Below are 10109 nucleotides of genomic sequence, written 5' to 3'. Positions count from 1 at the left end.
TTTCTCAGGTTGTCAAATGTGATGGCACAGACATTCTAGTGCTCAGGAAGCTGAAGCAGGAGAATTACAAGTTTGAGCCTAGACTGCGCTAAGCAGTGAGTTTGAGACCAGCTGGGATATACATACTGAGACTATCTTTGGGGGGGGGTGGTAATCATGGGAGTGTCAGAAAAAGGGAGGGGGGAGGAAGAGATGGGGAGGAGAATGAAACAAAACCAGCATGCTTACCCAGAGGCCATGGTGGTACACACCTTTAAAACTAGAAATGAATATCTACTTTTTTTTTAATTAAAAAAATATAGAACACTTCACGAATTTGCATGTCATCTTTGTGCAGGGGCCATGCTAATCTTCTCTGTATCATTCCAATTTTAGTATATGTGCTGCTGAAGCTAGCATGTGAATACCTACACTTAAGAGACAGGCTCTCACTATGTAGCCCAGGTTGACCTTAAACTCACTGTATGGCCCAGGCTGTTCTCAGCCTCCTCTTTAGTACTGGAATTACAGATGTGCACCACTACCCAGTTAATCTCTATTTATTTATTTGTTTAAATATTTATTTAGAGACAGAGTCTCACTTTGTTGCTCTGGTTGACCTAGAAATCACTTTGAAGACCAGGCTAGCCTGGAACTCATATAGATCTATCTGCCTGCCTCTGCCTCTCAAGTTCTGGGATTGAATGTGTAGGACACCACACGTATCATCTATTTCTGTTTTTTTTTTTTGTTTGTTTTTTGTTTTTCGAGACAGGTTTTCTCTGTGTAGTTTTGGTGCCTGTCCTGGAGCTCGCTCTGTAGACCAGCCTGGCCTCGAACTCATGGAAATTTGCCTGGCTCTGCCTCCCGAGTGCTGGGACTAGAGGCGTGTGCCCCCACTGTCTGGCTTATCTATTTCTGTTTTAAATGAGGTTCCCAACTGGTTTACTTCGAATAAAGATGTTCTGGTATATTCCCATCTCCCTCTTCCTTTACATTTATAACCTATGTACCCTTTATAGCCTATACAACTGATGAATTTGGAATTCATCAAGTTTTACCTAAAATCCAAGATCAAGTAACAATGGGATTTTTTTTTTCCCTAGTGTAAAAACATTACCTATCTTTTGATCTGTGGTACGCACATCCGTAGAAGACAGCTTCTCTTGATTTAGCCATATCAGTGAAGGAGTCATGAGAAGTGTCACCACCAAATAGGAGTTCCTATTTTTATTTATGTCCGAAAGCACTCAAGGGGGGAGATAGTAACAGGAGGAAAAATTTGGTGAGGAACATGCAGTGGTGGGTTTGATGACGTCATCGGCTTTGGAACATGAATCAGCACAAAAATCAGCTTGGACTGTGAAGGGTTAGACCTAACTTTACAGGCTCCATCCTAAGGAAGGGGCCACCCTCTTAGACTGCTTGCTGTACTTATTTCCAGGAAGCAGCTCGGGAATGTGCCATGGCAACTTGAACAGATACAGGGCAGTAAAGTTTAACAGGATCCAGATACCCCTGCAGCCATCCTCTCTGTGGTTTATGGCCCTTGGAGATATCTAGATAATCCTGCTCAGCAAATTGTGGTTCCCTGCCAAAAAGTCTAAACCAGTGGTTTCGAAATATGGGTTCCTGACCAAAGTCTGGACCAATAGTTTAAAAAAAAAATCACCTTTCGCCAGGCGGTGGTGGCACACGCACTTGGGAGGCAGAGCCAGGCGGATCTCTGTGAGTTCAAGGCCAGCCTGGGCTACCAAGTGAGTTCCAGGAAAGTTGCAAAGCTACACAGAGAAACCCTGTATCCGGGGGAAAAAAAATCACCTTGCCCCATACCCCTTCTACCCAGTCCCATGTTGCCAATTCCCAGCTTGTGATTTTTCCCTATAATAACTCCCTATTTATGAGCCTGTGGCCACTGAATCTTCCTCTATCCGCTGTGTCGGAGTGTACTCAGGTTCGAATCTGATAACAAAGATGTGTGCTTGCATCCGAAACCGGCTCCTTGGTGGTCTCTGGGGGTTCCAAGACACAGGCACAATAGGGCATTATGCAGAGAACAAAGAAATGAGCTATTTCTTTTTCTATATAGGAACTGTCCTCACAGGACCATGATCTCTTCTTGGGACTAATAACTGCTGGTTGCAGTGTTAAAATGATTATTTCTAAAATAATACAAAATTTGGATTACTTTGTCAAGGACTCTGGTAGATCATACTTGAAGTTGTTTTGTATTGATCTATTATTTGAGGTGGACAATTGTACTCATTTTTGGGCTCCAGGCTAACTAATACTGTGGTAAGCTGGCAAAAATTCAAATATGATTTGAATATGATTCCTAAGTGTGACTTCCAGGACTCTAGTAGCAAATGCCGTCTGTCACTCGCTGCCCACTCTGGGTTGGAGCAAGAGGCGCTGGCTGGCTCAGGTGGAACTGCTTAATTGGTAACCTAAGATCTGTTTACAAAAATAGATGTGCAAGACACTTTGCTCACCCAAGTCACCCCACAGGGTGGTTTGATTTTAACTAGCTCACAAATTAAATATCGGCTTTTGTAGACAAACGACTAATCAGCATCTGCCATCAAATGTAGCGGTGTGTGAAGATGGCATATTGCGTCTCAGAGACCTTAGGCAACTGTGATTTATTAACTCAACTTGACAGAATCTGGAACCACTTGGGAGCTAAGCCTCCAGGCACACCTGTAAGGCATTATTTGGACTCTGGGGGTACTATGATGAACATGTTGATCAGGTTAATGGAGGTAGGAAAACCAACCCTCCACCATTCCCTGACTAGGTTAAAGATGCCTTGGTAACTATTCATCGTTCATAGTTGGAAGCTACCAGATTAAATAAATTTAAAAAAAAACTATAATTAGAGGATATTATGTAGAGATATCAAGAAAGTCAAGATAGAAATAGCTAAAAATAAGTAGGTACAGAGCTAGCTACCAATTGGGCAATGAGGGAGCAGGAGATTTACAATTGCATTTTAGACTATCCTAAACTTTATTTTTTGCATGTGTACATGTGTTAATTTTACTATTATATTTTTAACTTTTCAACTCTTTCATAAGTAGGATATCCCAGAGATGCCTGAGGCCTGTAGGGAAAAGCAAGCTATTATTTTTTTGTTTTTTGTTTTGGGGGTTTTTTTGGTTTTGGTTTTTTTGTTTGTTTGTTTTTGTTTTTGTTTGTTTGTTTGTTTTTGTTTTTTCGAGACAGGGTTTCTCTGTGTAGCTTTGCGTCTTTCCTGGATCTCGCTCTGTAGATCAGGCTGGCCTGGAACTCACAGAGATCCGCCTGCCTCTGCCTCCTAAGTGCTGAGACTAAAGGTGTGTGCCACCACCGCCCAGGGCAGGTTCGTCAGTTAAAGTTGGCTAGCAGCTGTAATCACTTAACCCCCAAAAGTCTACTGGCCCGAGCACAGTAGATTTTTATTTTTCACTTTCAGAGCAAGACAGCTCTAGGTGGTGAGATGGGGCTGTAGACGTGGGAAGAGGGAGGAAAGCCGTCTCCGTTGTACGTCGACACTTAGAACCAAGGTCGGTAGACTTTGCCATCTATAGCTTGTGGTTGTGAAGGTCACCTGAGAATCAGCATCCAGAAGACAGGAAAAGAAAGAACACAAGGTACTACTCAGAAGAGGATTGTTACAAGGCTCTCTCTCCCACAAGGCCATGCACTTCTGCCTACAATAGTAACCTCCATCACTTGACTATACTCTGCTACATATGGGCCCCTGCATTCTCTACAAAAAATGGGAAGTTCCTGGGGTTGATCTGCAGTTAGCTGTCTGTCACAGATTACCACTGATCCTTCTAGTTTCCCAACTTGGGGGACTCACAGTTAGATCTAACGATATTAGGGCAAGGCCCTTACTCCAACAAGGAGAGAAGATGGGTTTAGGCATGCCTCGGTCTACCATCCTAAGTCTACTGACAGTGTCCACCTTGACTGGCCTGCTAGCTGAGTTGTTTTCTGAAGTCACAGGATATGGACAGGACACCCCACAGATGCAAGGGGATGAAAAGCCCGAGAACAAACCTCAGCCAAAGGTGGAATGGATCTGGCAGGTAAGAGCAGGTTCATCAGGTTTGTTGTTGTTGTTGTTGTTGTTGTTGTTTTTGTTTTTAATTCATATCAGCCAGAAAACAAAACAAAACACTAAAAGAACTTCATGCCTCTCCACAGGTGAATAGCTCAATATATTGTGAGACATTCATAAAATTGGGATAGTACACAGCAATAATGCAGGAAAATAAAAAATGATTGGTACAAGGAACGTGGACTGCATTGATACTAAGTTGAGTGAAATAAACCAAATTTAAAAGAATCTGTTATATGCCATTTAATTCCACTTTTACAAAGTCCAAGAATGGACAAAACTAATGAGTGATGACCTGGCCTGGTAGCATATACCTATGATCCCAGCACCTGGGAGGTGGAGGTCATCCTTGGCTACCTAGCAAGTTTGAGATGAACCTGGGCTGCACAAGACCCTGAATTCTTTACAGTCTAGAGGATGATCTGTATAGCCATATTTCCACTTTAAATGAGTGAGTTTATTAAGAATACAGCAAGGTAAAGTAAAATAATAAATAGCAGGTGCTAGACAGACAGACAGCAAAGAATCATCAAATTGGGTATTCAAAACATTTATCAGGGGCTGGAGAGATGGCTCAGTGGTCAGGAGCCCTGGCTGCTCTACTAGATGACCCAGGGTTCGAATCCCAGCACCCACATCGTGGCTCACATCCATCTGTAACTCCAGTGCCAGGGGATCTGAGGCATTCTTCTAGCCTCCAAGGGCACTGCATACACATGGTACACAGGCATACAGGCAGGCCAAACACACATTAGTAGAAATTAACTGATAAGGCCCCACTGAAGGAGTCCCATACAGTTTGTAAACAATATAAGTTTTTGTATGTTCACTTGGTTGGGTCTGAGAGACTATGGGACTGGTGGGTGACAGAGATTTGTCCTGACTGGGCCAGGCAGGAAAACTCTAACTACAAATGGCGCCCAACGTGGGGCTCGAACCCACGACCCAAGCCATATGGCAAAGTATAGATTAATATAGAAATGGGTTAATTTAAGATAAAAGAAGTAGATAACAAACAGCCTGCCACGGCCATACAGTTTGTAAACAATATAAGTTTTTGTATGTTCACTTGGTTGGGTCTGAGAGACTATGGGACTGGTGGGTGACAGAGATTTGTCCTGACTGGGCCAGGCAGGAAAACTCTAACTACAGTCAGCTGGAGTTTCTGATAGAGTCCACAGCAAGGTGGAGGGTCCCCTTGGGCAAGGCTTTCAAGTAAAAGAACCGATGGTAATAGATAGAGATGACGTCACCAAATCAAGTGCTCACAATGTCCCACAGAAGTCAAGGCAGCTGGCTGGAGTTCCTGGGTGTTTCTTTCCCGCTGCAGGCACTGTTACATTCTGGGAAGAACAATAGTAATTTCTGTTGGAAATGGTCTATGTTCTAGTTATTCTTGAGGACATAATGTTATTGGGGGTTTTGTTAATCTGTTAATTCGATTGTTTGTTTTTGGGCCACAGTCTCATTATGCAGCCCTCACTGTCCTGGAGCTCGCTGTGTAGACCAGAATGGCCTTGAACTCATAGAGATCTGTCCACCCTTGCCTCCTGAGTTCTGGGATTATAGGTGGGTACCGCCATACCTGGCCAAACATATTTTTATTCTTGTACTGTTATTTTCTACTCTCCGTCAGAGTGAAGGGGGCCACCCATCCCTAGACAAGGAGCCTTGGAGAAGACCTTGAGACAAACATGTTTGGCTCTGAAATTGGGAAGGGGGAAGCCCCACTTCTGGAACCAGATTCTCAGTGAGCTCAAACGGCAGGTAACACTTTACCAATACAAAGTGTATGTTCCCTGTCTGGAAGAAAAACAAAACCAAAAACAGCCACACCAGATCTGGTAGTATCTTTAACCCGAACACTCAGGAGGCAGAGGCAGGTGGATCTTTGTAAGTTTGAGGATAGCCTGATCTACATAGTGAGTTCCAGGACAGCCAGGGCTCCATGATGTGACCCTGTTAAAACAAAAACAAACCAGCAAAAACAAACAAACAAACAAAAACCCAAAAATCCTAATCAATGGTACCAGGAATTAGAATAATGACTCATTCCCAGTGGGGTTGAGGTACAGACTGAGAAGAAGCAAAATAAGTCCACATGCTGACGGCACAAGCATGTACATTGCATATAAAACAGTTAATTAAGAAAGCTCCTTAGGAGGCTGGAGAGGTGGCTCAGTGGTTAAGAGCACTGCTTACTCTTCCAAAGGTCCTGAGTTCAATTTCCAGCAACCACATGGTGGCTCACAACCATCTGTAATGAGATCTGGCGCCCTCTTCTGGCCTGCAGGTATCCCTGCAGGCAGAACACTGTATACATAAATATACAGAATACTGTATACATAATAAATAAATCTTTTTTAAAAAGCTACTTAGGGGGCTGGAGGGATGGCTCAGTGGTTAGGGGGCGCTGCTGCTCTTCTGGTAGACCTGGGTTCGATTCCCAGCACCCACGTGGTAAATCACAGTCATCTATAACTCTAGTTCTGGGGGACCTGATGTCCTCTTCTGGCCTCCAGGGGCAACAAGCACATATATGATGCACAGACATACGTGACACAAAACACCCCCACACATTAAAAAATATTAAAAAAGAAACCTACCTAGGATTGTGGCTTTTGTTGCCTGTATATTGTTCCTTTCTCTCTCTATATTTTTAAATGTTGATATGCACACTGTCACAAACTGTTTGGAGAATGATGGGCAGTATTCGCCACACTCCTCAGGAACCTGGAAGTAGGAAATGAGGGGCTCTACAGAACGTTACCCATCATCACAAACTGCACCCTGCTAGCCTCTCGGGGAGCAGGGACTGAGATCCCTCTCCGGACATCTGCCCAGGAGGCTGGCGGAGCTGGGGTCCTGGGAGACTCAGAATTCTGTCAAAGACTCCTCCGATAGTTAGTGGACCCTTGGGTGGTGTATAAAAGGAACCATGGAGACTCACACAGAACTCCTCAGATTTAAAGCTATTGTCTAAAATTCAATTTCATGGGCATGACACAGAGTTGGAGTTTTTATTGCAGTAATCAATAATGAAGATCTAGGGTGAAGAACCGTGTGAGCACAGAGAAGCCAGGACAGGAACAGACAAACGGGAGGGAAGACTTCCTCTCTATTGTCATCATCTCCAAATGGCATTGAAATCTGTGGACCCTGGGGTCCTCAGTTGGAGGTGGGGCCCAGAGGACCTCTGAAAGCATCTCATTCATGGAGGAACCTCAATTTAAACGAAGCAGCAGGTGCAGCCTCTCTGACATCAATGTTGTTCAAAGCCTGCCCTAAATAAATTCCTCCAAAATGTGGGTGTAAGTGAGGGCACCATGAAACCATTGAACTAGACAGCTCTGTGTAGGGGGGAAAAAGGTTTATTGGGGATCAAGCTGCCAAGGGGCTGTGTGGCAGAGAGAAGAGCAAAACGTCGGGAAAGTAGGCAGGGTTTATATGGCAGTGGGTGGGGTCTTTTAGATGATACAGGCCGTTCAGATTGACTGGAACTAGATTGCCTGACACAGTTCACCTTTGGGGCGGATGAAGGGGAGGTGCCTGGTGGTTTAAGGGAGGTGCCTGGTAAACAGAAACCCACCTTTAGGCCTCTGTTTACCTGATAAAAATCTTTCTGTCAATCCAACCAAAGTCCTTCTGTTTAGGAAGCTGTCACTAGTACCGCCATTTTGGGGGGACTGCTTTGGAAACTAAAGAGTCCTGACACTTACAGACCTGTCTCCTGGTAAACCAGGCATCTCGATTAAGGACCCTGAAATAGGACTATGCCCTTCCCCCAACAACACACACACAGTGGTTCAGCTGGAATCATCCAAATTGGACACAACTACTACTAACTCACCCTGCCGCTGCCAGGTTAGGCAGACCCAGTCAGGTAGAGACCGGAATAGGGGGGTTCCCAGGGCCATTAAATGTCTATATCATCTCAACAAGGGCCTCTTCAGTGCAAAGGGCCTCTTCAGTGCAGACGGATTTCTTACCAGTGGCTCAGTGTGTGTGTATGTGTGTGTGTGTGTGTGTGTGTGTGTGTGTGTGTGTGAGTGAGAGAGAGAGAGAGAGAGAGAGAGAGAATGTTGTGAGTGTATGTGTGTGTATGTGTGTATGAGAGAATGTGTAAGTATGTGAGGGAGTATGTGTATGTAAGTGTGTATATGAGAGTGTGTGTGTGTGTATCTAAATTTGCCATTTTATGTTACACAAACAACTCACTAGTGTTAAGTACAGTTACAATGCTGTGCAACAACAACCATTTACACTTTTTCATCAGTACTGAATTCTAGCCCCGTTAGATGCTATCACCTCCTCTCCCTTCCACTCCCAGAAACCCACAGTAACCACCTTTCCCCTGAAAAATACTTCCTTCTGGATACCTTTAAAATGGGAAGAACGGGCAGACCCCTACGCTACAAAAATGACGGCAACAATGTTTCTGATCCCATATGCTCCTCCAAGCCTTGTCCCTTGTCCATCAATACCAAGTTCCCACAGCTCTCCTCTCCTCCATCCTGGGCAGAACTCTGTGCATGTCTCAGTGAATGGAGTGTGGAAGTGACAGTGCAAGACAGATTTATCATTAAAAGGTAGCATGACCTCTTTGGTGTTCTCTCTTTTTCTGCACACGCACACGTGTGTGCATGTGTGCAGTGTGCTTTTAGAGCTCAGAGTCCTGGTAAGTCCATCTTGTTATAGATATTTAACGGCCCAGTAAGCCCTTCCCCCCATTCTGGTCTCCAGCAGCCTGAATCAGGCAGGAGGCATTCAAGTACGTGGTTGGGTCCAGTTTGGGTGATTCCAGCCCAACCACTGTTTAACTACAGCTGCATGAACAATCCTGAGCATGAACTACTTTGCTGAGCCCCATGAACCCCAATGGCCATGAGTGCTCCTAATAATGACTCTGACATTTTAAGTCAGGACGTTTTAGCTGGTTATCCATCCTGAAGACGATTTTGGCCCGATGCCTGCCTCACTTTTCCAATAAAGACTTGTAGAAGAAATTTCATTTGATAACAAAAGCACACGTGACCACCTAGAACAACCACGCTTTAGGCCTTAGTAGAGAATATAAAGCTAATGATCTGTCCTCCACCCTTATTCCATGTCTGGTCCAAGGAGATGATGCCAACAGAGGACTGTTGAAGGGTCTGGGTGCTTCCCTTGATTTTGGAGGTGCATTCTTTGATTTCATTCCCACTTAGGAAGTTTCCAACTGAGCAGTACTTCCTTAGTGTCTAATAAACTTGCTTCCAGTGAGCTCTGCTATGCAGGTCCTACAAGAGGTTCAGACTACAGCACCTAGCTGTAGGAAAGCTCTATAGCCTTTGCTGGAGAATAAGTATCCAGGGCTCTGTCTGCCCCGTCCCCATAACGTTCCAGGAATAAAACAGCAGATCAAAACTCTATCTTAAAGCTAATTCCCTATAAAACTTAAGAAACCAGAATCGCCGGGCGGTGGTGGAGCACGCCTTTAATCCCAGCACTCAGGAGGCAGAGGCAGGCGGATCTCTGTGAGTTCGAGGCCAGCCTGGTCTACAGAGCGAGCTCCAGGACAGGCACCAAAACTACACAGAAAGACCCTGTCTTGAAAAACCAAAAAGAAGAGAAAAGAAAGAAGCCAGAATCATTTGCCTTTGTAGTCAAGATAAGCGTTTTTGGCTTTCATTCCTTTCAGTAGACAACCCAGTACAGATTTGTAGTTGGGCTCAGATAATTAGGTGCTGTTACTGCTTGTACATCTCAGTCTATCCCACCCACTTGTGTTGGCTGTGATGCTGGCTTTATTTATTATTTATATTTTCTATTTGGGTGCCTGTTTTATCACAAGCTTTCTCAGATCCCCATGGAGGAAGACATAATAATTACAAGAAGTAGATGAATATACAACGGGATTACTCTTCTGAGACCTCACCAAATTATAGGCCTCCTATGAGCATGATTTAATGATTCATTTATTTGCTTCCAAACATGGATTAAGCATCTATTATGTCTAGGCAATTTATTATACTCGCAACTG

General features: G+C 44.3%; 1 non-coding gene across 1 annotated transcript; it reads right to left on the bottom strand.

Moving 5' to 3' along the window:
- Window positions 1-292: 292 nt before the first annotated feature.
- Window positions 293-399, bottom strand: LOC118571282. Its single transcript, XR_004943320.1, has one exon. It is a non-coding gene; the product is annotated as a U6 spliceosomal RNA (small nuclear RNA).
- Between the last annotated feature and the right edge of the window lie 9710 nt (window positions 400-10109).

The sequence above is a fragment of the Onychomys torridus genome, chromosome 20 (genome assembly GCF_903995425.1).
Source record: "Onychomys torridus chromosome 20, mOncTor1.1, whole genome shotgun sequence".
NCBI lineage: Eukaryota > Metazoa > Chordata > Mammalia > Rodentia > Cricetidae > Onychomys > Onychomys torridus.
The sequence above is the reverse complement of the archived record's forward strand: the minus strand, read 5'-3'. Positions and strand labels throughout refer to the sequence as shown.